This window comes from Pecten maximus, chromosome 9, assembly GCF_902652985.1.
Source record: "Pecten maximus chromosome 9, xPecMax1.1, whole genome shotgun sequence".
Taxonomy (NCBI): Eukaryota; Metazoa; Mollusca; class Bivalvia; order Pectinida; family Pectinidae; genus Pecten; species Pecten maximus.
The window spans coordinates 5781510-5808475 of NC_047023.1; the positions used below are offsets into that span (position 1 = coordinate 5781510).

Consider the following 26966-nt stretch of genomic DNA (forward strand, 5'->3'; position numbering starts at 1 on the left):
ACTAGTTTGAATGTCCTGGGGTAGTCATAGATAGTCCTTTAAAGTCCTTTATAGTCCTTTATAGTCCTAGATGGTCCTGATTAGTCCTAGATAGTGCTAGATGGTTAGAGAAACTCCTAGAGAGCTCGAGATGGTCAAAAGTTGTCCTTAATGGTCCCAGATAGTCCTAGACATCTTCGGATAGCTTGAATGTGATTTATAGTCCTAGATAGTCCTTTATAGTCCTTTATTTAAGCATTGAACGGCTTTCAGTTGGCATTCATAGTCAATATGAATGCCAACTGGACAGAGGCAAATTCCATGAAGCGCGCTAGCGCTTCATGTTGAGTTTGCCTCTGTCCAGTTGGCATTCATATTGACTATGAATTCCAACTGAAAGCCGTTCAATGCTTATATTTACCATCTGCGATTTCTTATTTGTCGTGCGATTTTTTTTTGAAATTTTCAAATTCAAATTTTAGTTGGCAGTTCATAAGCTGGTGAACTCGCAACTGAATTGGTAGGGTTATATAGTGGCAGTGCCATACAATGGTAAATATAGTCCTTTATAATCCTAGATAGTCCTTTATAGTCCCAGATAGTCCTTTATAGTCCTTTATAGTCCCAGATAGTCCTTTATAGTCCTGTATAGTCCTTTATAGTCCCAGATAGTCCTTTATAGTCCTTTATAGTCCCAGATAGTCCTTTATAGTCCTTTATAGTCCCAGATAGTCCTTTATAGTCCTTTACAGTCCTTTACAGTCCTTGATAGTCCTAAATAGTCCTTTATAGTCCCAGATAGTCCTTCATAGTCCTTTATAGTCCCAGATAGTCCTTTATAGTCCTTTATAGTCCCAGATAGTCCTTTATATTCCTTTATAGTCCCAGATAGTCCTTTATAGTCCCAGATAGTCCTTTATAGTCCTTGATAGTCCTTTATAGTCCCAGATAGTCCTTTATAGTCCTTTATAGTCCCAGATAGTCCTTTATAGTCCTAGATAGTCCTTTATAGTCCTTTATAGTCCTAGATAGTCCCAGATAGTCCTTTATAGTCCCAGATAGTCCTTTATAGTCCTTTATAGTCCCAGATAGTCCTTTATAGTCCTTTATAGTCCGAGATAGTCCTTTATAGTCCCAGATAGTCCTTTATAGTCCTTTATAGTCCCAGATAGTCCTTTATAGTCCCAGATAGTCCTTCATAGTCCTTCATAGTCCTAGATAGTCCTTTATAGTCCCAGATAGTCCTTTATAGTCCTTTATAGTCCCAGATAGTCCTTTATAGTCCCAGATAGTCCTTCATAGTCCTTTATAGTCCTAGATAGTCCTAGATAGTCCCAGATAGTCCCATATGGTTCTACATAGTCCTAGATGGTCATAGGTAGGCCTAGATTGTCCTAGAATGAAGCATTATACAAAAGACATGGTAATTAGTGTCAAAATGGTGTTGATATCACTCGTTGGTAATACGTCGGTTAAAGTGTCCACACACCCTCATTACCATTTATTGATATTGATTTACTACACTTCAACATTGATCATGAACAAATAAAAATAAAAATAGAAACACCAGGTCACGACGTATACATATGCATGTAAGCCTATTCTTAGAAAAAGGTAACATTTAAAAATGACTTTGATTTCTGTTTTAGTACCGTTTCATTTCAATTATACAGAAATCATATATATATATTGATATATTTTAAATCTGACATGTCCAATGCTCGTTAATCTGCTGTTTTCCCATTTTGATAACGAAACATTGTGTTTATATGATATGTCTTTTTTCTTTTTGTTTTCTAATCTTTCTTCAATCTATCCCCCGATCAATCGACTTTGAATTCGGCTTATAAGATCTTTATTCTGAAAGTATGACATGTGGAATTTTCATGAGGATACTAAATGTATAATCATTTATTATTTGTGATATTTCTGGTATTTACGCTCGCCTACTTTCGTACTGCATCGGATTTCCAAACGGTTTTATTCAGGTGATATCAAATGTGTGAGTAGAAGTGTGGTCTGCACGCTTCGGGGAGTCATAGCCAACTTAACTGTAATACAACATGTGATACAAGCGTTAGCATATGGATCTACAGAGGGAACATCTGTATGGAATTCTGTTGCTGCCAGACATAAGTTGGTTGGTCTTTACAGCTGTTGAATGTGATATACATGTTTTTTTTTCAGTATTTGTATTCACGATCGATATCAGACAATTGATCATTAAAAATTGATTTTATGATGTTATCTATTGATTGTTTGTTGTAATAATATATAACAAATAATCGATAAAATGAATAGGAGATCAGCATTTCGCACCCTAAATATGTATCTGCTGCTTAACACACATGCTACTCTGTTGTCGGGTAACCGTACTTTCCTTTACGTATCGCCTCCCGAAAATTCAATACTGAAATCATTTCCCGGCTCTGTCTTTCGATAGTGTTGCGATGTACGGATACGGAGGTTAATCAGATTGCTTGATGAATAGCATTGTGTTGCCATTCCGACAAATGCCAAGAAAGTTTCGCTTTACAGCTCCAGAACGCCAATTCAAAGAGTTGAAGGCTCATACAGAAGCGCGTGTCAGAAGATTCTTTCTCGGCATGCCCAGAGTGTCCGAACGTATGAAATGTTCTGTATGGAATTTCCGCGTACTTAGCATGATGATCGGGTGTCCCATTGGACACTTAAGAGACCCACGTCTGTATTATAATCATATCGAGCGTTAGTTCTAAAAAACTGATAAATAACAGCATATATAAATAGAGAAGCCTCCATTTAACTCTTACTCGTAGAGGATATTCAATTCACTTGTATTAACAGCTTGTTTTCATTGATTTCCTAAATGTGTTAAGTATATTGGTGTGTCCGAATTCTCAGACGAAACCAATCCTTTTATTAGATGAACAGGTAATGATCGATCTTTGGGTTGCTGGCCTGTAAGTACATGTAATATTAATGGGATTGATGCTATCATACACAGCTGTGACGGGCACAGGTAATTAGCCGCTATCATATCACGTGATTCAATCAATCAACACTCTTGCTCTCACGGCAGGGAAGGTCCCAATCCATAAAAGATCCATGATGGCTTGTTTGAACCGCAATGGTGGATTTCATGCTTTTCCTTTAATTGGAGTTGCTACCACCTTAACCTGGATTAAAAGGGTCAGACCTACAGGGAGATTTGACTCCGTGTGGCGATATAGTAAACAAAACAAACAACAAACAGAGACTAATGTCCTGAAGGCCACTCCTTACACAGTCTTCATGGACTTACCAATAAGCTCAGCATAGCCAAGTTCTATATATGCTTTAAGATTCTTCCGGGGGTTTAATATTAAAAAAACAAAAAAAAAACTAAAAATCAGTGTGAAATACATTTGTTAACGCAACGGATTTTACGAGCATTCTATGTAAGCAACCTCCAGAAAGGACAAGAAGGCTAACATCGCAAAATGCCGTCTGTTCATATCACCGACCAACACGCGTTAGAAAGCAGACATGGACGTGTCAAAGTGTCCCTCTGTAAAAGTACAGCGGATCACACTGCCGCCTTTTTCATACCGTATATCTGCCTGGCGGCCCGACTAGATTCCACTAATTCGACACTGCACGTCCGTGCAGCCGCTTAACACCGCATACGCTGCATTTTATTAACTATCAGGCTCCTAAAACTCCCCGATATACTCAGTCCGATGTCTAGGAGACACGGTGGTCATAGAAGGGCTGTCGTGACAGATCTTATGTTGCGTGCAGAGGAGCAATATCAGAATAATCCTTAGTCACTTTGTAGCCATGATTGCAAGTTTACCTCAAAATGATGTCTTCTTCTAGTCTACAAGATAACACCGATGGCGATTGTAAACTAACATAAAACTTACATTATGTAGATTGTCGATGCAAATACCAGACCAGCTGTGAAAGGAATATACATTGATATCCATATTACTCTTCATTGCCTGACCATTGTTAAGCTTACTTTCAATCCAGTTGCAGATTAGTAAGTTAAACAACCATCAAACTTGCGTGTCGCGGATTCTATGGTGATCCTGAAGATAATCGTAAGATTATCTCGGAGTTAAACAAATGCTAGCAGGTTTTATAGACGATTTTTATCAGAAGTCTATACATTAACGTTTTCACAGATAATGTCATTTGTCACGCTCTTTTCCAGATAAAACCTAGATGTCTATTAATGGGCTATATAAATTTACTTCATTTGTAGTATTTTTACCGTTAATGAACGAGGAGTCATGAACATATTCTCCTGAGGTAGGAAGTCTTAATACAAAGAATGTCATAAGAGTGCAAAACATTGTAGATATAAAATTATTGAAGTAGGAGAAACAAGATGTGACCACATATATAACACATATATTGAATTGTCACAAGCATGCGTTGGCACCAACATCCCTCCCTCATTCCTATAAATGTAGGTGATGCATATCATTATACTACATGTATTAAATTTCGTAGTTCATGTTCCATGGTCCATAATTATTCAAACTGTCAATTGAACAACCGACACAAAACCTAATTACAAATAGATCAAATATGGGGAAATATAAGTAAAAAAACCCATAATTTGCATGAAGATGTTAAGAAATGTACACGGAGAATAAGTGTTTTCCTTTTCTTCATTGACGACACCCGCCGTACAAATCTAAGTCAAATTAGATTTAGATCACATTCTCAAAATGAAGCTAGAACTCGTATCTCTAAATTGCTTACCCTGTCAACATATTGTAAACAACTGCAGGCAAAAAACTGAGGCTATAAGACGCCGTATTTCTGGTCAGCGAAACGCCATATCTTGTTCACATAGCTCTAAAATATCAGACACTTGTCACGGTAACATTGGCACAATATTAACTTGCAATGGTCAGTTGAGTTGTTATCATAGCTCGACTGAGTAAGTCTTAACCTAGATTCTACAATTAACATCGATTAAGGCGGTGGCCGAGTGGTTAAGGTGTCCCGACACTTTATCACTAGCCCTCCAACTCTGGATTGCGAGTTCGAGACCTACGCGGGGCAGGTACTGACCGTAAGCCGGTGGTTTTTCTCCGGATACTCCGGCTTTCCTCCACCTCCAAAACCTGACACTTCCTTAAATGACCCTGGCTGTTAATATAGGGAACAACCAACCAATTGAAAACACATATTTTTTTAAACAGCCCCTGTGTATAGAACGTTGAGCCAAGGATAAAATGTCTGGCAGCCACTGATTGGCCAGTATGCTATGAAGTGAGAAAATAGATATGTAGACTGACAGGTAACTATCAATAAGAAATGTTGATATAAATTTCGTAAGTCTGATTGATTTTTTTCCCAAAAGTTCAGGTAATAATGATAAACATGTAAACATTTAAGATTTTTGAGAATTTTTACTGCGAAATTCACCTATTTTCAAAATGGCTACCCTGGAGAAAATTTGAGCTGAAGGACCCAACTTTTTTTTTTTGATTAGGTGTTATATCAGACCCTAAACTTTTGTTATAAACCATAATTGTCATATTGAATTAAAGAATTTGAATGAAATACTCCAAAACGTTAACACTAAAGTCTATGGGAAAACAATTGGTTGGTTGGTCTCTATAGGACGTTAAACAAAAACGAACAAACCCGAACATACAGGCTAACCGGCTGATACATTATATCAGTTAAATACAGCATGAATCTCTTAACAGGCTCCTATAGACTACAGGGACACACATCAAACAGCTTGCCATACTTGAAACAAACGTTACCACGTAATTAAATATGTAATCATCATTGTAAGATAAATATACGAAGGAACACAGACCAAGACTGAATGATCAGTGAAGAAAAGGCCAAAAGAAAATGTGCTATGTTCTGTCACGTGTTGTGTACACAAATGATTGCATCTCGAAACTGCAAATTATTGTTTTTTGTTGTTGTTGTTGTTGTTGTTGTTGTTGTTTTTTTTTCTCAAATTTGTTTATGCCTATTGAACAACCTCACTCCACGTGTAGATCAGGGTGCTATTCAGCAGAACAACCGTATGGAATAGATAAGTCAAATCGATACAACCCTATTTTGCAGTGTACGGACGACTGATCCTTGTTACTGCTATCAAATGAGAGTAAATCCCCTCTTTCGTGGTGATGTAATGAAAATGAATACATTACACTTTCAAAGTTAAAACAAAATGAAAATAATGCTTTCATAACACAGAGACTGGTCGATTATTGCTCCGAATCGCCATATCCGTCCATTATATCAGCTCACAGCTTCATCATTTTCCCAGACAATATCAAAACTATACATTACAATACTGACATGAAATTACAAACAAATTAGTGATAGTATATTTTTAAACATAAGAGATTAAAATCGAATACATCTCAATTACACTTCGACAAGAGCAGTTATTGATTTCTGTAACAGAAGTGTATTTGCGTTGTGCCGGGTTCCAGTTTTAATTGTCTCTACAATTTCATTCCCCTTTGTGTCTTACATGAATAGCAAACATTTGCTCATTTCAATCGACCGCTTTCATCCGAGTGTGATCTTAACATTTGAACTGTTTACATAAAAGTCAGTGTACATATCGCCTATCTGTCGTGTAATGATCGTGCGCCATCATTTCATTTAAGAAGCAATATCATAGGGCCCACCAGGAGCGTGATACACGTACATGTTTATACCAGACCGTGATGATAAACATGTATGGTGACCCCCCAGTACCATACGTACATGTTTATACCAGACCGTGATGATAAACATGTATGGTGACCCCTCAGTACCATACTTACATTGTACATATTTATAACAGACCGTGATGATAAACATGTATGGTGACCCCCCAGTACCATACGTACATGTTTATACCAGACCGTGATGATAAACATGTATGGTGACCCCCCAGTACCATACGTACATGTTTATACCAGACAGTGATGATAAACATGTATGGTGACCCCCCAGTACCATACTTACACTGTACATGTTTTATACCAGACCGTGATGATAAACATGTATGGTGACCCCCCAGTACCATACGTACATGTTAATACTAGACCGTGATGATAAACATGTATGGTGACCCCCCCCCCCCCCAGTACCATACGTACATGTTAATACTAGACCGTGATGATAAACATGTATGGTGACCCCCCAGTACCATACTTACACTGTACATGTTTATATCAGACAGTGATGATAAACATGTATGGTGACCCCCCAGTACCATACGTACATGTTTATACTAGACCGTGATGATAAACATGTATGGTGACCCCCCAGTATCATACGTACATGTTTTTACCAGACCGTGATGATTAACATGTATGGTGACCCCCCAGTACCATACGTACATGTTTATACCAGACCGTGATGCTAAACATGTATGGTGACCCCCCCAGTACCATACGTACATGTTTATACCAGACCGTGATGCTAAACATGTATGGTGACACCCCCCCCCCCCCCCCCCCCCCCTCCCCAGTACCATACGTACATGTTTATACTAGACCGTGATGAAAAACATGGATCCCCAAGATACTACTAATACTACCAAGCCGATACTGTGCTATCTATATGGTATATTATCAGTGTAGTGTAACCTATGGGATATGGCCATCACGTATACGTACAGACACTCTCTGGTCCAGATATACAGCAGTAATGTACTCTAGCTAAAGGGAATATTTTCAGTTCGCATTACATGGAACATGTATGTACTTACCTGGATTACAGGACATTTATCACAAAGGATCGATATCAGTATAGTCTATTTATCCTGTTGCATGAATAAACGTTATGTAATTTGGTTGGCTTTAAAGGTATTATATTAATTAGGTAATGAACATCATTCTATATACATTAACTAAGAGAATGACTGTTATTTCCTGGGAGATTAATCTGATCTGTGGTAATAATCAACCTTAGACACAAGGGGCGGACTGTGTTATTTGTAGAACATAGCCACTCCTTTCCATTGTAATACTATAGGTACAAAGGCAACATAGTAAACAATGAATGATTTACATGTGTTGAGTAATCAATATATTTTTCTTTTTAATGCGATACAACATATAATAGGAGATCGACCTAAAATGATGTTAAGTACATATATTTGGGTTTTAGATATACATATATGTAGAGTGCTGGGGGACATGAGCTTAAACTGCTCACAGCCATATATGTACTAAAACAGTAGTGGTGGGACCAAGGCCAGGGTACGGATTGATCAATTAAGGACGTGAGAGGGGGGATGGGTATTGATGTAACATAGGGGTCAGGTTAAACCTATTTATAATCATGTAATGAAGAATTGCACGACTTCAATTATTAGTACAGTGCACTGTATCAATACTGCCGGGTCATCGGACTCTCTCGACAACGCTGATGCGCTGGGCGGCATGTAATTGGATTGAGAAGGCACCGCTACAGACATTAACCTACATCAAAATGTCTCCAACTTTCACCGCAAAGTAAATAGTCAAATGGGTTTAAAACACATAAACTAAGCACTGGTGAAAGGCGAATGATTCTGTTATTTTTGTCTTCATTTCTTTTGTCTCTGAATTTTTTGTCTCTCGGTTAATTCATTTCATTTTGCTGCATTTAACCAACATTCACGAGAGGGATTCTAACTTTAATGTACTCTAATAATAATCCTTGGTAAACGCTAAATTGTATAAGTTGTTTTCTGTGTTCTGATAAGTAGACTCTTTGGTCTCTTATGGTCCGTATTAAACACCTCATTTTAATGCGCAGTGAAACGCCATACCTTTGCTAGTATTCGCCAACATGAAGAAACTCCATTGTATTACCTCTTCTGGTCCGAAGTATGACCATCACAAACAACTTCATACCAGAACTAATTAAATTATTTCCAAAAAGGATAACGAACCACGTTCTTAATATCATGTTACAACATGCATTGTTATTGTAATATTGAAATATTAAGGCTGCGGGTTTGATACATAAGGCGAGATGAAAGGATCAAATGTTAAATTACACTATGATGGATATTGAGCCACAAAGATCTTGCATATTGCAAGCGGGGCTGCTTGATACTGCGTTTCGAGGCGTCCTTGGGGAGTTGATCCTAAAGTGTTAAAAGCAGGTCATGGGTTAATAAATTAGATAAATTTAATGGAATACAAACCAATAACACTGTAAATTATTCGACGTCCTATCTCTGAAACCAGATGCCTGCTTGTAAGGCACGATATGACGAACAAAGGCATGTTACGCTGCCCCAGGGACGTGGAGCATTGGTCACGGCTCAGCACAGTTCAGAAACCAATGCTATAGTCATGCTGCTTTGGGATCCCAAACATCATACCATCTACCTTCTTGCGGGCACGAACAGAACTCTCTTATGCTACTTCAACGGTCTGTCAACACTAATAGCCCTAGGTCGAAACAAGAAAACGACTGATGGCTCTACAGCATAAGCATATGTCCCTTTGGAATCTTAATTTCAATAGAACTTTAAATGAAAAAAATACTTTGATCAAAATCCCGTGTGAGCGACGCTTTTCCATTGAGTTATAAATAAATTGTAAGAAGGGATGGCAATGCTATTTATATGGCGTTTTAGATATGAAATGTCAATTCATGGTGTCCAGACAAAACAGTTCTAACGTTTGACCTTATACTGTTTCCCTATAAATGTCAAGGCATGTTTATTTGTATTGTGGGATCCGTAACATATTTCCATGGATCCACGTGCATGTTAGTACCCAATCATTTCCGTCTGTGTTCCCGTTAACTGTCAAAATGATGAAGTTTATCATTGGTCACTGGCGTTTCTGTCAATGCCGAGATGATTTATAAATTGAATATGGGGTGATATAAATTACATGTTAGCCCTACAATTTCTTGGAACATGCAACATCTGTATATCAGTAACAGATTAACTACCCACTGAATGCCAATGTTTACTCGATTGTGGTATTGACGAAACATGCAGTGTAAGACGACCTTTCCAGGAACACAACAATAAAACCAGACCGATTTAATCTCGCCACGAGTATGCATGCTGCCTTCCGTATAGACCAATATTGACCACTGTATACTGTGTGTGGCTATCGAACGATATATATATAAATATATACCGTGGTTGTACGTCCTTTACAACTTCAGAATAGTATACCCGTCTTAAACAAGCTACATCAGGTACTTATACGCTGTTCTCAGACCAATACTATCTGATGTATGTATGAAACCATGTCCACCAGGAGGCGTGTAAGGCACGCATGTTTGGGAGGTAATCGACTCAAAAACACGATAAAAGTCCGAGGGTTTGGCGTTTGTTGCTGCCAGTGATGTACTAGGTTACAAACGGACAATGTCAACGAGCTATGAGCTAATTAATTAAGCTGGGACCTTGCAATGTTGTTGTGGCCTTATAAGACAATAATGTGCAGTTAAGTTTGTCCTGAATCACACAGACACAAGCGTAGGTCACCCGGGTATCGTGTATTTGTAATAGGTAGTCCTATTGGTGAATAATACCATCTCTGAGCTAACTATTATCTTTATTGGTCCGATGCTTCAAAATATAACTGGAAATTAATAAATACCAAATAGTCAATTATAAGTTTAAAACAGCAGCAACTGATTCCAACGAAAACGGGTCTCCATAGGTAATGGAACCGCAGAAATTGGCACATCTATATGATTATATGTCCAGATAGTGATTATATTTACTGATGGTTCTTGTCCCAACCCATTATTCGCGAACACCGATAAATTCGGTCGTTTCCTTACGACTCCGTCAACGCATAACAACATTTGTTTTGATGGCTTAAAAACAACGTTTAACGTCTTAACTAAAATATCTTAACTAAAGCTTAAAATCAGCCTCAAAAGCGCGAAACATTGGACGTACAAAAAGACGCGAATCGTAAATAGGTTTAATAGGCTTTCGTTTAAATTCAATTTCTACCATATTGACACTCAATGAACCCGATTATTGATTATAAAACTTTGTATCTCGGATGGTAAAACCATGGTTGTGTCCTCCATTCGATAATTAGTCGACCACGATGAGTTAGCTGAACCGTCCTCCTATTCAAGGAGAAAACGTTTATTTCAAGCATCGGATGGTTAATTTCGGGACTTTTTTTCTATAAATTTAATTTTAATTGATCTTAAGATTCTCAGGAATTAAGCATTAAACCGTGTTTCGTGCTGATAAAATATAACGTGAGCGGATGTTAAACTCTGGATGTGAAGATAAATATCACTTTGCTGGCGTAAACTTCATCAATGTTGCATGACTTCTGTGTAAAATGATTGACGGGTAATTGTATCTCGTAAACATGCGGCAATGGTTGGTTGGGGAAGATCACACGCAGGATTTTGCCTGTCTAATGCAATTTGTTTCAAGGGGAAAATAACAAAATCATTTTTTTTTTTTTTTTTTTTAAATCGTTCTACTTCGAACAATTTACTTAAGATATGGCATTACTACTGTTCGTCCCTGCTATTCGTTGTAAAAGTGGTTCAATATTTTGTTACCATCTTAACACTGAGGTAAGTCGTCCATAGCCTTGTCTATATGGTGTATTTATTTATACATATGGATAACAATGTTAAGCTTAAAATTAACTGTTACAAAGAGCAAAATGTCAACGTAACCGGATGTACATTATAGCCGGTAACCGGATGTACATTATCGCCTGTAGCCAGATGTACATTATCGCCTGTAGCCAGATGTACATTATCGCCTGTGGCCAGATGTGCATTATCGCCGGTAACCGGATGTACATTATAGCCGGTAACCGGATGCACATTATAGCCGGTAACCGGAAGAACATTATCGCCGGTAACCGGATGAACATTATAGCCGGTAACCGGATGTACATTATAGCCGGTAACCGGATGTACATTATAGCCGGTAACCGGATGTACATTATAGTCGGTAACCGGATGTACATTATCGCCTGTAGCCGGATGTACATTATCGCCTGTAGCCAGATGTACATTATCGCCTGTAACCGGATGAACATTATCGCCGGTAACCGGTTGTACATTATAGCCTGTAGCCAGATGTATATTATCGCCTGTAACCGGATGAACATTATAGCCTGTAGCCAGATGTACATTATCGCCTGTAGCCAGATGTACATTATCGCCTGTAGCCAGATGTACATTATAGTCGGTAACCGGATGTACATTATCGCCTGTAACCTGATGTACATTATCGCCTGCAGCCAGATGTACATTATCGCCTGTAACCGGATGAACATTAATGCCTGTAACTGGATGTACATTATCGCCTGTAACCGGATGTACATTATCGTCTGTAGCCAGATGTACATTATCGTCTGTAGCCAGATGTACATTATCGCCTGTAGCCAGATGTACATTATCGCCTGTAGCCAGATGTACATTATCGCCTGTAGCCAGATGTACATTATCGCCTGTAGCCAGATGTCCATTATAGTCGGTAACCGGATGTACATTATCGCCTGTAGCCAGATGTACATTATCGCCTGTAGCCAGATGTACATTATCGCCTGTAACCGGATGAACATTATAGCCTGTAACCGGATGTACATTATCGCCTGTAACCGGATGTACATTATCGCCTGTAGCCAGACGACATTATCGCCAGTAGCCAGATGTCCATTATCGCCTGTAGCCAGATGTACATTATCGCCTGTAACGAGATGTACATTATTGCCTGTAACCGGACAAACATTATAAGCCTGTAGGATATGTAACCTCAATAGGGTTACAGGGACCTCCACAGGTTGACAGGGACCTTCACAGGTGGGGAGTGTACCTAACGTGTCACGTGACATCTCATTTATCTAACTTCAGGTCTCTAGCATTTCCAGGGATCATAAAGAGTATTCAATATCCAGCTTGATATTAACAAACAAAATTGGGTGATATACATAAATCGTTGGATATTGGATCAATCAATGACAGATATTAGCAGTAAACTAAACTGAACACAATCTAACAAATGATATAACTATATATTCGTGTACTACCTTTATGATATCGATCAGTGTATCTACGCGGGAGATTAGATATGCAAATAACTTGTGTAAGAATCATTATCGATGCTACAGCGTTTTCAACCGATTCATTCACAAACTATACAACGCATTCCGAACTGTCACGTGATACTATTGTAACGGCTGATGGCGTAAACGTGACCGTTTGAGCGTCGCTCACCCATTTAACGTGACTACGCGGATATAATATATATATATATATATATATTCTTTTATTTAATCGACAGATTTGATCAATGTGTACGTGTCATCCATACAGTCATCGGGCCACTTATCTTATTGAGTCGTTTGGGATTTATCGTTATGACGTCACCGCATCAACAATAGCAGTGTTACCCTGTTGATTAAACTGGCTGACCTCGTACATCGTCTGCACACATTGGTCAACAGAGTGTTAAATTAACAAAAACTAAAATTGTCATCAATATTCATTACTGAGATCGTGTTGTATCAAGTCTGTATGCAGTAGCTGGCTTGTTCACTGTTTAAGTTTAAGAAGGCAATTTCACTTTTTTTTTTTAAATTTATTTGATCTATAACGTAATATACGGATGGTCACTAAAGAATAGGTACCCACTTGTTTTGACACTACAGGCATTTGAACATTTGCAGCAGACACATTTGTTGTGCGAGTCTACAAAGCGAAATTTCTACCAGAACATAGCCGACTGAAGCGTGTCCGGTCACGGTCTCTAGTGTAAACAAACACCTTATTTTGACTGTATGGCGGATATTTACTCAACAATGATACACATCAAAGAAAAGTCAGTTTGAAGACGAAGATCCAAAATTATTGAATAAATGTGTTAGGTCTGATAGGGGTAGTGAGGTCTGACAGGGATATAGAGGTTTGATAGGGATAGAGATATCTGATTGCGATAGACAGGTCAGATTAGGATATAGATTGATTTAAACTGTAAGGGGATTTATAATACTGAATATTGTGTTCGTGTTGCTGTGATTAAACGGGAGGTAATGTTCAGCAGACATTAGGATGTAGTGTCATAAAATGAAGAAAGAAAAAAAGTCAGCATTTTGCAAATCAGACCAGTATAAACCGCGAGAATGACCCGACAGGGCGGCCCTATGTTAATTTGTTTTTTAGACTTAATTATCGGTATATTATTTCTCTGATGATTCATACGGCTTCGAACAAGAGTTCGCTGGCCGATACATTGCAAATGCCATTCGAATGCAGTAGTGATAGACGAACATTATTTTGATTATCATATGCAATCTATTGCAGACTGACGGCCATACCAGACATACAGCAATTACTCTGTGTACTTGCATCGTGCAAAATGAAATGGTTTGTGTGAATGGCGTTGTTTATGGTCTTCGTGATACCCTCCGACGCTAGCAAACACGATTTAACTCATGGCATATTGATACCAATATCAATCGAATTCTTTCGGAGTCAGAAAGACTATTTGGCGTATACTGCAATACTACATATATTGTAGTGGGCGGCATATGAACAATACATATGCACACAAAAGAATTATTAAGCTTTTTTTTATTGTAAACATGACACACCGCCTGTACAACAGACAACTCTCACTTTTCTGTTTTAGTTATGCCCGTATTGTGAACACATCAAACCGGGTGTGCTATTTTTGAGATAATTTGAGGACCTTTGCCCTATAGACTCGCCTATTCTTTCAATTGACTGCTGATATCATTGTAGACGTTCAAATTGCAAATGCTGTATCCCACTGAGACTATCCTGCAACTGTATGCACTCTGGATAATACCCTGCTAGATTCCGACAGCCGAGATCGCTTGGCTTTACTCGACAGAGAATGATAACCGATTTCAGGGCGTCCTGACATATGCAACGTCCAGGTAATGTGCAGACGTATGTGCCTATTTAAGTTACGTGCAACATAAGCGACCTATAATTTGTTATATATGAATTATCCCCGGATGACCTCCATACAAAGTACCATATGATTATATAACTTCGGGCTAAACTCGGTTATTACTGTACCAAAAACACCTTAGAATATCAGCCGACATTACAGACAGATTGTACAGAAAAGTTAACCTTCATCCGCATTCAAAAAATAAACATACGCGATCCAAAGAAACGCCTAGACGGCAGATCTGTTTCATTTGTTTCCATTCTTGAATTTACTCATAAATAATCGCGGAAAATTTGTTTTTCAAAACATGCAATATGAAGTAAATGGTGTATTATCATATAAGTTTATTCCCTTAATTACATTTGTGTTGTTCCATCCCGACCCCGTGTCTCCCACGGAGCCGCAAGTGTGATCCCTAGTCTAACCGATTGACTGTTCGCCTTGCTGCACCCTAAGTCCCCGACGATGATGTAGCGATCTAGAATAGTCCCCATCTATCTCTGTACCGTGTGTATTTACATATCAGAGAAGAGGCGGCTCCTAGGGGAGGCATATTTCTTTGCATTTAGTAACAATGATCTCCGCAAAGCCTCGTGTTCAGAGAATCTCATTGGGGAAATAACTACGGGTTGATATGATTTTTGTTTTATGTATTGCATGAAATGTATTATTCAATTGCTTGTATTTGGTAATGCATTATGTGGCTATGCTCAATTTATCATCTATACAAATAGACTCCTCTGTGTCAGTACTTCTGAGACTATTTTGTAAATTTGGAACTTGGTTTGATATAACTGTTATAGCATCGTTCTGATACAAATACACATGGAAATGCTCTGCTTTGAACTGTGAACTACAATACGGACTTGAGTATCTGTTTATGTCTTTAGTGAACTACAAAACAGACTTGAGTATCTGTTTATGTCTTTAGTGAACTGCACTACAGACTCGAGTATCTGTTTATATCTTTAGTGAACTACAAAACAGACTTGAGTATCTGTTTATGTCTTTAGTGAGCTACACTACAGACTTGAGTATATGTTTATGTCTTTAGTGAACTACACTACAGACTTGAGTATCTGTTTATGTCTTTAGTGAACTACAATACAGACTTGAGTATATGTTTATGTCTTTAGTGAACTACACTACAGACTTGAGTATCTGTTTATGTCTTTAGTGAACTACAAAACAGACTTGAGTATATGTTTATGTCTTTAGTGAACTACACTACAGACTTGAGTATCTGTTTATGTCTTTAGTGAATTACAATACAGACTTGAGTGTCTGTTTATGTCTTTAGTGAACTACAATACAGACTTGAGTATCTGTTTATGTCTTTAGTGAACTACACTACAGACTTGAGTATCTGTTTATGTCTTTAGTGAACTACAATACAGACTTGAGTATCTGTTTATGTCTTTAGTGAACTACACTTCAGACTTGAGTATCTGTTTATGTGTTTAGTGAACTATAATACAGACTTGAGTATCTGTTTATGTCTTTAGTGAACTACACTACAGACTTGAGTATCTGTTTATGTCTTTAGTGAACTACACTACAGACTCGAGTATCTGTTTATGTCTTTAGTGAACTACACTTCAGACTTGAGTATCTGTTTATGTCTTTAGTGAACTACAATACAGACTTGAGTATCTGTTTATGTCTTTAGTGAACTACACTACAGACTTGAGTATCTGTTTATGTCTTTAGTGAACTACAACACAGACTTGAGTATATGTTTATATCTTTAGTGAACTACAATACAGACTTGAGTATCTGTTTATGTCTTTAGTGAACTACAATACAGACTTGAGTGTCTGTTTATGTCTTTAGTGAACTACACTTCAGACTTGAGTATCTGTTTATGTCTTTAGTGAACTACAATACAGACTTGAGTATCTGTTTATGTCTTTAGTGATCTACAATACAGACTTGAGTATCTGTTTATGTCTTTAGTGAACTACAATACAGACTTGAGTATCTGTTTATATCTTTAGTGAACTACACTACAGACTTGAGTATCTGTTTATGTCTTTAGTGAACTACAATACAGACTTGAGTATCTGTTTATGTCTTTAGTCAACTACACTACAGACGTGAGTATCTGTTTATGTCTTTAGTGAACTATAATACAGACTTGAGTATCTGTTTATGTCTTTAGTGAACTACAATACAGACTTGAGTATCTGTTTATGTCTTTAGTCAACTACACTACAGACGTGAGTATCTGTTTATGTCTTTAGTGAACTATAATACAGACTTGAGTATCTGTTTGTCTTTAGTGAACTACAATGCAGACTTGAGTATCTGTTTATGTCTTTAGTGAACTACAAAACAGACTTGAGTATCTGTTTATGTCTTTAGTGAACTACAATACAGACTTGAGTATCTGTTTGTCTTTATTGAACTACAATACAGACTTGAGTATCTGTTTATGTCTTTAGTGAACTACAATACAGACTTGAGTGTCTGTTTATGTCTTTAGTGAACTACAATACAGACTTGAGTATCTGTTTATGTCTTTAGTGAACTACAATACAGACTTGAGTATCTGTTTATGTCTTTAGTGAACTACAATACAGATTTGAGTATCTGTTTATGTCTTTAGTGAACTACACTACAGACTTGAGTATCTGTTTATGTCTTTAGTGAACTACAAAACAGACTTGAGTATCTGTTTATGTCTTTAGTGAACTACACTACAGACTTGAGTATCTGTTTATGTCTTTAGTGAACTACAATACAGACTTGAGTATCTGTTTGTCTTTAGTGAACTACAAAACAGACTTGAGTATCTTTTTGTCTTTAGTGAACTACAATACAGACTTGAGTGTCTGTTTATGTCTTTAGTGAACTACACTACAGACTTGAGTATCTGTTTGTCTTTAGTGAACTACAAAACAGACTTGAGTATCTTTTTGTCTTTAGTGAACTACAACACAGACTTGAGTATATGTTTATGTCTTTAGTGAACTACACTACAGACTCGAGTATCTGTTTATGTCTTTAGTGAACTACACTACATATTTGAGTATCTGTTTATGTCTTTAGTGAACTACACTACAGACTTGAGTATCTGTTTGTCTTTAGTGAACTACACTACAGACTTGAGTATCTGTTTATGTCTTTAGTGAACTACACTACAGACTTGAGTATCTGTTTGTCTTTAGTGAACTACAATATAGACTTGAGTATCTGTTTATGTCTTTAGTGAACTACAATACAGACTTGAGTATCTGTTTATGTCTTTAGTGAACTACACTTCAGACTTGAGTATCTGTTTATGTCTTTAGTGAACTACAATACAGAATTGAGTATCTGTTTATGTCTTTAGTGAACTACAATACAGACTTGAGTATCTGTTTATGTCTTTAGTGAACTACAAAACAGACTTGAGTATCTGTTTATGTCTTTAGTGAACTACACTACAGACTTGAGTATCTGTTTATGTCTTTAGTGAACTACACTACAGACTTGAGTATCTGTTTATGTCTTTAGTGAACTACAATACAGACTTGAGTATCTGTTTATGTCTTTAGTGAACTACACTTCAGACTTGAGTATCTGTTTATGTCTTTAGTGCTAGTTTGTCAAGCGCTGTTTTCAAGAGTAGCAACATATGTCCTTCAAAGAACCCTTAACATTCCCATTGATTTTATATGTTCATTGATTATTGGCAATTTAATGCCAACACTTCATACTTAAGTATAATGTACAATTCAATGTAATTGAATTATGTAATACAAACCACATTTTACCGATGATAGTGATAACAAAACACATACAATAGAAGGTAATGTCATCTCTCATGGAAATATCTTGTCACGGAAAGCCCTGGAGCTGTGCTCAGTTTGTGGCTGTTGCACTGGAACGAATGCATTAGAGATGGCTATTCAACAGAGATTACATGTAATAGTTATGACAAGCCAAGGACGTACTGTTATAAATGGACATTGATACATTTGAATCTAACAATAACATCTTAAAGTCATGAGCATGCATTATTCAGTCAATAGCATCTGACTAATATTCCTACACTAGACCAGCCTCAATGATTCCAATTTTGAGAAAGACACTTTCTTGCTATCTGTCATATCTGATTTCATTCGACAAACGAACACACTTCTTGTCAACTGACGTCAAATATACGTATACTATAATGTACATTCGTCGGAGTAACTAATCTTGCTAGCATCAGTAATAAAGCCTTATAAATACAGCAATGTTAGCTGGCGATAACGTCCTATCAACAGCGAAGGTCACTTTAGGACCGCCTCCTATGCATGCTAAGTTTCCTTGTGATAGTCCGGAACTTTTGCCAATTTCTTGTACTACCTCGCTGAAGAATACTGCCGTAAAAACCATTCAGGACACACCACCCGATCACAATATACTGACAGTAGACTAACCACTTGCTCCACTCATATGTTGATCAGAAGTATAAGCTACAATTTTTACATACACTGATATTCGTCGGCCTGGGGACAGAACCCAAAGCCTTCCACACTGTGGTGAACGCTAAAAAAGACCAAAGTGAGTCACTGTCAAGGAAGACATTATAAAGGAGACATTTTTTAAAGAAAGGAATATAAGATGCAAGACCCCAAATTTGGGCAGCAGGTACAATTCCTACGCCCTAACTGCAGGCAATTAATCAGGCAAAAAGTCCTCCGAGGTTTTGTCATCTTAAATAGAGAGTTGGTCCAGATCAAAGATGTGTATCTCTTGATTTTGATAGGTGTACATTGACTGTATTTTGAAGTAAAGTTTCAGATTAACATACATTAGCCTTACATTTTAGCCCATTCAACAGGTCATAAGATTATTGTATCCATTGATTACGTGGCAATGTAAGGCGCTTTCATATTCTTGATTACTTTGAAATGATGTAACACGGCCATTAACTGGTCAATGGAGATGTCGTGTGTTGATATGGTAACACTCCGATATACCATTCAAATACTCACCAATCCACATAAAGTGTGGCTGGAGATTGTTATAAGAACTCACTGACTCGACCTTTTCAATTAATTTTATTCCTATTGCTACATATACCATTCTCTCAAGCAATAAACAATGCGGTAATTATGGGACATATATCTATTAGGTGTTGTTATCATTGTAACAAAATGCCTCAGATAATTTTATCAAGCAAAGACTTCTTTCCAATATCTTGGACGTGCGGGAGTCGGATTCAAAAAGTGAACATGTATGTGGTCAATGTCTTTGTAAAGAAGGTCATATCACGAAAACAATTTTGCTGACTGATATAGGTATTAACCTATTCCAAGTATAAAAACGTGTTTCTTATAAAAAGTGTTTTGTTCTATTCATTATTGCACATGAGCTACACAACTATATATACAACTCCACTACATTGTATGTAAAGCCATTCAAATGTAGTTAACCTTATTATAAATAACTACACTTAAACGACATGATGAGTTACATGTAGTGTTGTTACGGGAGCAATAAATGAATTATTACAATTATATTGCATAACATGTGTATGGTGTTGTGACAACTGGATATAAATCTGCTCAGGTGTTGTACATAGGTTGATTGTGTGTGATTCATATACTTTTCTAGAATAATGAAACTATCTTGTTACATGTAAATGTATCAGGATCTCGGACGTCTAAACAAGTATTAAAGGTAGATAAAATGAATACATTTCCAAGTGTGAATTCATGTACAATTTGTATTACACAATCTTTCCTATTATACAGATCTGAGTTCATTGTTATACTAACGGGAGATTTAATAAATGGAAAGAGATTAAGTTCAAGGTTTCTCGTCCATCATTCACCATATTCTGATACTCTTCATCGACCAAAGTTTAATATTAAAATGGAAATGTGATATTGGTGCCGCACTATCATCACCTATACCATTAATCATATCCGTTTTTACTAAAAAAAAAAAAAAAATCTTAAGCCCACTTTTCATAATTTGTCTGTCACTTTTGAATTATTTGCAATAAATCAGCATGGATTTGTCAGCTTTTGTAATCGAAAAGGGGGATAACTCATCGAGGTTTACATTAAAATTAAAACCAGTTCAAATAAAAATTGTTTATCAATATTATTGGCAAATAATTGAGGAGCTACACACAAATGTGTAGTTTATGTTTGATCTAAAAGCTGCTGGGTTGGTTTTATAAACATGCAGTACGTCTGCTTCTAGTTTTGTTCACACAGAAATTACCAAAATATCTGCGAAAAAAATAAACAAGACATTTGATTTATTCCATCAAACCCTATTATAATGTTGTTTTTCTTTTGTGTTAAACTGATTTATTGGTTATAAAATAAAAATAATATGACAGTCCATACGAGATTAATGAAACAAAACCTAGCTAAGTTACAAGAAATGCATTCTTCGAGGCTAGATAATATAAAACCTCAAACAGTAGCATGATTGGTGTAACATTTAAACTGTAAAAAGTGTTGTTCAGGATTATCAATTTTAGTCAGAACACGATAAGCTTCAAATAATGGTGTGCTGGAAAACATTTTTTCTATAATATAAAACGCGTTCACATCAACCAAATGATGAATAAATGCCAATTTGTCTTGGTACATTTTATTGACTTAGCTCGGTAACAAACACCCCGTCGAGGTTCCGGTAATTATATTACCCGGAGTAATGGACCTAGGCGTTCAGGGGCGTGATCTAACACTTCAGAATGGGTCAGTTTAGAGTGAAAAATTACATTTCCTGTTTATCATTAATACACGCTAACAGTAAACAATATAACATGGTTTTGCTTGATATCGGTATAAATGTATGCATCTATAATCGGTTATCGGTGCTGGTTTGTTCCATTATTGATAGAGTGTCCACTTTTAATGTTCGGCTCGACATTAATATTTTCCCTTGATAGGAATCCTTGCCAACTCTTGAAGTAAGTGTTGTCGGGAATCATCGAAACAGCGACCGCACCGTGTCGACGATTTCCCGGCTACTCTTACTCTTAGAGTTACGTAATGTGGTTTTGATGTATTTGATTAGAGAAACATCCATACACGACAACGCATCGGACCATCTAGTCACGTAACATAAAAAATATACTCAAATGCAAGTTGACTGTTCTCACATATTGTAAATATCAGTTTCCTATGTCGAAGTCTCGCTAATACGGACTGACGCCACGCACACCAGGTACAGTCATACAGAAAGTGTTTGATATGTTATGAATTATTAAAACAAAAATAATAAGCTTCAAGGAATTAGTAAACAAGCAATACCTGTCACCTGATGAGTTTATAATACCAATACTGCAGGCGATCTTTGATCTTATAATCAGGATATGGTAAGTTTGTGTCTAACGGTCAACTACGCGACATTTTGTCGTGTTTATTCATCAGTTTCTCCACGAAACCTCCAAGCTCGTTATAACGATAGTGCTAGTAATTGGGTGTTGGTTATTTAACCTATTGAACTTGAAATAAGCTACAATAAATATTAATCAAAGGGTACCCGAAGCAACACAAATAAAAAGCTATGAAACCTGCAGTATCATCGAATGGGTATCCCTGTGTCGTAATAGGAATAATAATCGTAGATGTCTGGGTTAATGGAGCCGAGTCCATGTAGATAGCCAATAAAGCCTGCAACTCACGTGCAACACGTTATACCGTGTTGATTGATTAGAGACATTGTTATTCATTAACACCATTAACGGTTGAGATGTCAGCATTAGTCCAGCATTGTTGCTTTATTTAGTTGAACTCGTTATACTGCAATTTATTTCAAAAATACTCTAAATGTTTAGGAAATGTAAGCAGGTCAATGAATGCACTATAGGCATTTCTCGGCAATGTAAGCAGTTCTCGGCAATGTAAGGATTTCTCACCAATGTTAGCAGTCCTAAGAGAATACTATAATCATTTCTCACCAAGGGGGGGGAGTCATGTCACTGTAAGTGCCCAAACGACAGCCTCTGTGCTCTGGACTTTATCAGCGAAAAAATAAACTACTCGCAAACTGTTTCGTCTGGTCAGCATTTAGCCAGCGCCCGGCCAACGTCCGGCAAGCGTTCGGCCATCGTTCGTCCCGCTAAGATGGGGGAATTATGGACCGTTGTTCTAACTGTGTATCAAAACATACCAATCTCTATTTGTACTTGAAGCACAACATTTTTTCTGTTTACGAAATCATTTTCTCATAAGCCCGCTTTTTGCAAGCCTCCATATTTGCGAAAGCGTTAAGCGTACACCAAGAGGAGGAATACGTTCTTCGACCTTTACCAACCAACAATGAACTAAACAAAATAATGCAAAATGTTTAACAGAATATAATGACTTTCTATTCGCTCCTTCCTTTCATTTATAACTAACATTGGCGGTAAGGGTGAATGTCATGCTACATATACCTTGTCCAGGCATGCTAACACTATGATGGCACTATACATGAACCGGTATTCCATCGGTATATTCTGCATAATGATTGTACACGTTGTATTTAGGACGTACATATAGTGTTAATGTGTGTAGTGTCATTTAGCATAAGTAATCATTCTATACGTTTCGTCCGAAACATAAATATAGCAAAGCTTTAACTAGCTAACTCAATATATCATTGAGTTCGAATTGTCTATTCGGGTTTGAAGGCGACATGTGTAAGTGGCAATTTGGGAAGAACATACAGAGTTTATGATACTACATGAAGTGCTCCGAATGTACAATAAACAGTGCAAATTATTATGTTTCGTATAGTTACAAAATTAACTTCACAATCTATTCTCGAACAAATGTGTCACGTGTTGAGCTGTGCGCATCAATTCAAACGTTGAGTATTTATAGATTTTTGAACCCCTCGCAAACTCTTTGGGAAGCAAGGCGGCCATTACAGAAACAACACATTTCGTAATCATGTCCATTTCTATACTCACAAAAATACTCCTTCCCAATCATAAAACGATTGGGAACCCGTGATTATAACCCAGATATGAATAATGGAAAACTGTACAACACACTGAAATCCACTCAGTAAGTATTTGTATATTTCTTGAACTTACGCAACTCCTGTAAAGAAGGCGGCAATTACTCAGAAACAATTTTTCGAATGGATGTCAATGTTCAGAGCAACGTACATACTCCCAACGATACATACGGCTGAGTCAGTCCAATTCCAGAGTATTGGTGACTTACTATGTTACCACATTTAATAATCGAAACATTGAGTATGTACAGATTTCTTTACCAAGGCGCATCCTGTTTAGGAAGGCGGTCATTGCAAAATACCGATACGATCTTGAACGGTTTTCATAACTATAATATAATTATACATAATGTATGTAAGTCAGTGGTTCATCTACACTGTACTACTTCCCTATCTTGTGATAAAGGCGGTTCACATATGTATATACTACCTGCTATTTAAATATACATTTCCTATCTAACGTTCGTTCGATCGATATTTCGTGACCGTTCTTTCATCCAGTAATATATAAGTTGTCGGCTGACTTATAACGACCGTTTCGCTCGCCAAGCGTAGCGGGAAAAGTTGCCATTTTGGCGTTCCAAACCAATCGACTGTTTCGTCTGGTCAGCATTTAGCCAGCGCCCGGCCAACGTCCGGCAAGCGTTCGGCCATCGTTCGTCCCGCTAAGATGGGGGGATACTGGACCGTTGTTCTAACTGTGTATCAAAACATACCAATCTCTCTTTGTACTTGAAGCACAACATGTTTTCTTTTTACTAAATCATTTTCTCATAAGCCCGCTTTTTGCAAGCCTCCATATTTGCGAAAGCGTTAAGCGTACACCAAGAGGAGGAATACGTTCTTCGACCTTTACCAACCAACAATGAACTAAACAAATAATGCAAAATGATTAACAGAATATAATGACTTTCTATTCGCTCCATCCTTTCATTCATCATTAACATTGGCGGTAAGGGTGAATGTCATGCTACATATACCTTGTCCAGGCATGCTAACACTATGATGGCACTATACATGAACCGGTATTCCATCGGTATATTCTGCATAATGATTGTACACGTTGTATTTAGGACGTACATATAGTGTTAATGTGTGTAGTGTCATTTAGCATAAGTAATAATTCTATACGTTTCGTCCGAAACATAAATATAGCAAAGCTTTAAAAAGGAGCACTAACTTTTATCTAGCTAACTCAATATATCATTGAGTTCGAATTGTCTATTCGGGTTTGAAGGCGACATGTGTAAGTGGCAATTTGGGAAGAACATACAGAATTTATGATACGACATGAGGTGCTCCGAATGTACAATAAACAGTGCAATACACAAAATCAAAATCTACTCACGCGGGTGTTAGTATTATAGAAAGCATAAATATCTACGGATGCCGCCTGATAATTTCGTATTTATCGACGTTTCTTGATGAAAAGCCTGCCACTCACAAGAAATGAAATAAAACTAGAAGATAAAACAGTAAAACATCATTCCATTTTTGATTGAATCTGTGAATTTATGAGCCTCTCTGTGAGTTGATACGTACTGATATGTCGAAGAGAGTACTCGCTGTTGTGCCTTGTGTAGTGGCCAACAATATAAATCGTCCTATTTGAATTGTTAATGGTGTGTGTCAAAACATGTAATGTCAGTCGTAGATACAGTAATAGCTGCTTCTTTTTTTACATGTATAAATATTAAAATGACTCTGTTTTGACATATATTATGAGGTATCTACCAATACAGTATATATCACTGTTTTGACATGTATTACGAGGTATCTACCGATACAGTATATATCACTGTTTTGACATGCATTACGGGGTATCTACCGATACAGTATATATCACTGTTTTGACATGTATTACGGGGTATCTACCAATACAGTATATATCACTGTTTTGACATGTATTATAAGGTATCTACCAATACAGTATATATCACTGTTTTGACATGTATTACGAGGTATCTACCGATACAGTATACATTGTATATCACTGTTTTGACATGTATTACGAGGTATCTACCGATACAGTATATATCACTGTTTTGACATGTATTACGTGGTATCTACCGATACAGTATATATCACTGTTTTGACATGTATTACGAGGTATCCACCGATACAGTATATATCACTGTTTTGACATGTATTACGGGGTATCTACCGATACAGTATATCACTGTTTTGACATGTATTATGAGGTATCTACCGATACAGTATATATCACTGTTTTGACATGTATTACGAGGTATCTACCGATACAGTATATATCACTGTTTTGACATGTATTACGGGGTATCTACCGATACAGTATATAACTCTGTTTTGACATGTATTACGGGGTATCTACCGATACAGTATATATCACTGTTTTGACATGTATTATGAGGTATCTACCAATACAGTATATATCACTGTTTTGACATGTATTATGAGGTATCTACCGATACAGTATATATCACTGTTTTGACATGTATTACGAGGTATCTACCGATACAGTATATATCACTGTTTTGACATGTATTATGAGGTATCTACCGATACAGTATATATCACTGTTTTGACATGTATTACGGGGTATCTACCGATACAGTATACATCACTCTGTTTCGCCATCTCATTTCCCTTTCTAACATACAAAGTTTACATTTTTATAGTGTTATATATGAATATTCTGTGTTGAATTTTGCCTATATGTCGTAAGTAAACGAATTGGTAGTTATGCGACTGTATACTACAATATACAGTGATTCTGTTAGTGTAGGAATACAGCTCATACTGTTCTTGGTTGAATAAATACAAATGGCTGCCGGTTTCATTCGGTATCAGCAGGCCTAGAGAGTTTTCTTATATAGTTAGCATTCAGTCACAAAAGCCACGACATACAATAAAGTAAACTCACAAGTTATCACGCCACACATTTATTATAGGAAATGTAGTTTTATAGTTGTCACAAAAGTCTCGCCAACGCTATTTTAAATACGGAATCAACAAAATTAGTAAAAGTCATGTGCTCTAATTCGAATTTTGAGAAATGAAAACGGTTGACATTCTATGTATCTTTCAGCAAAATTACATCCATAACGACTTTATTCCAGTATCTTAAATGTACACAAAATTATTTGTAATGTCACTAACCTAAATGTAAAACGATATA

At 37.0% G+C, this 26966-nt stretch overlaps 1 protein-coding gene across 2 annotated transcripts in view; it reads left to right on the forward strand.

The window, feature by feature from the left end:
- The window catches only part of LOC117334987 (lachesin-like), a 174734-nt gene that overhangs the window by 23612 nt on the left and 124156 nt on the right, over window positions 1-26966 (forward strand). The window lies entirely within an intron of this gene.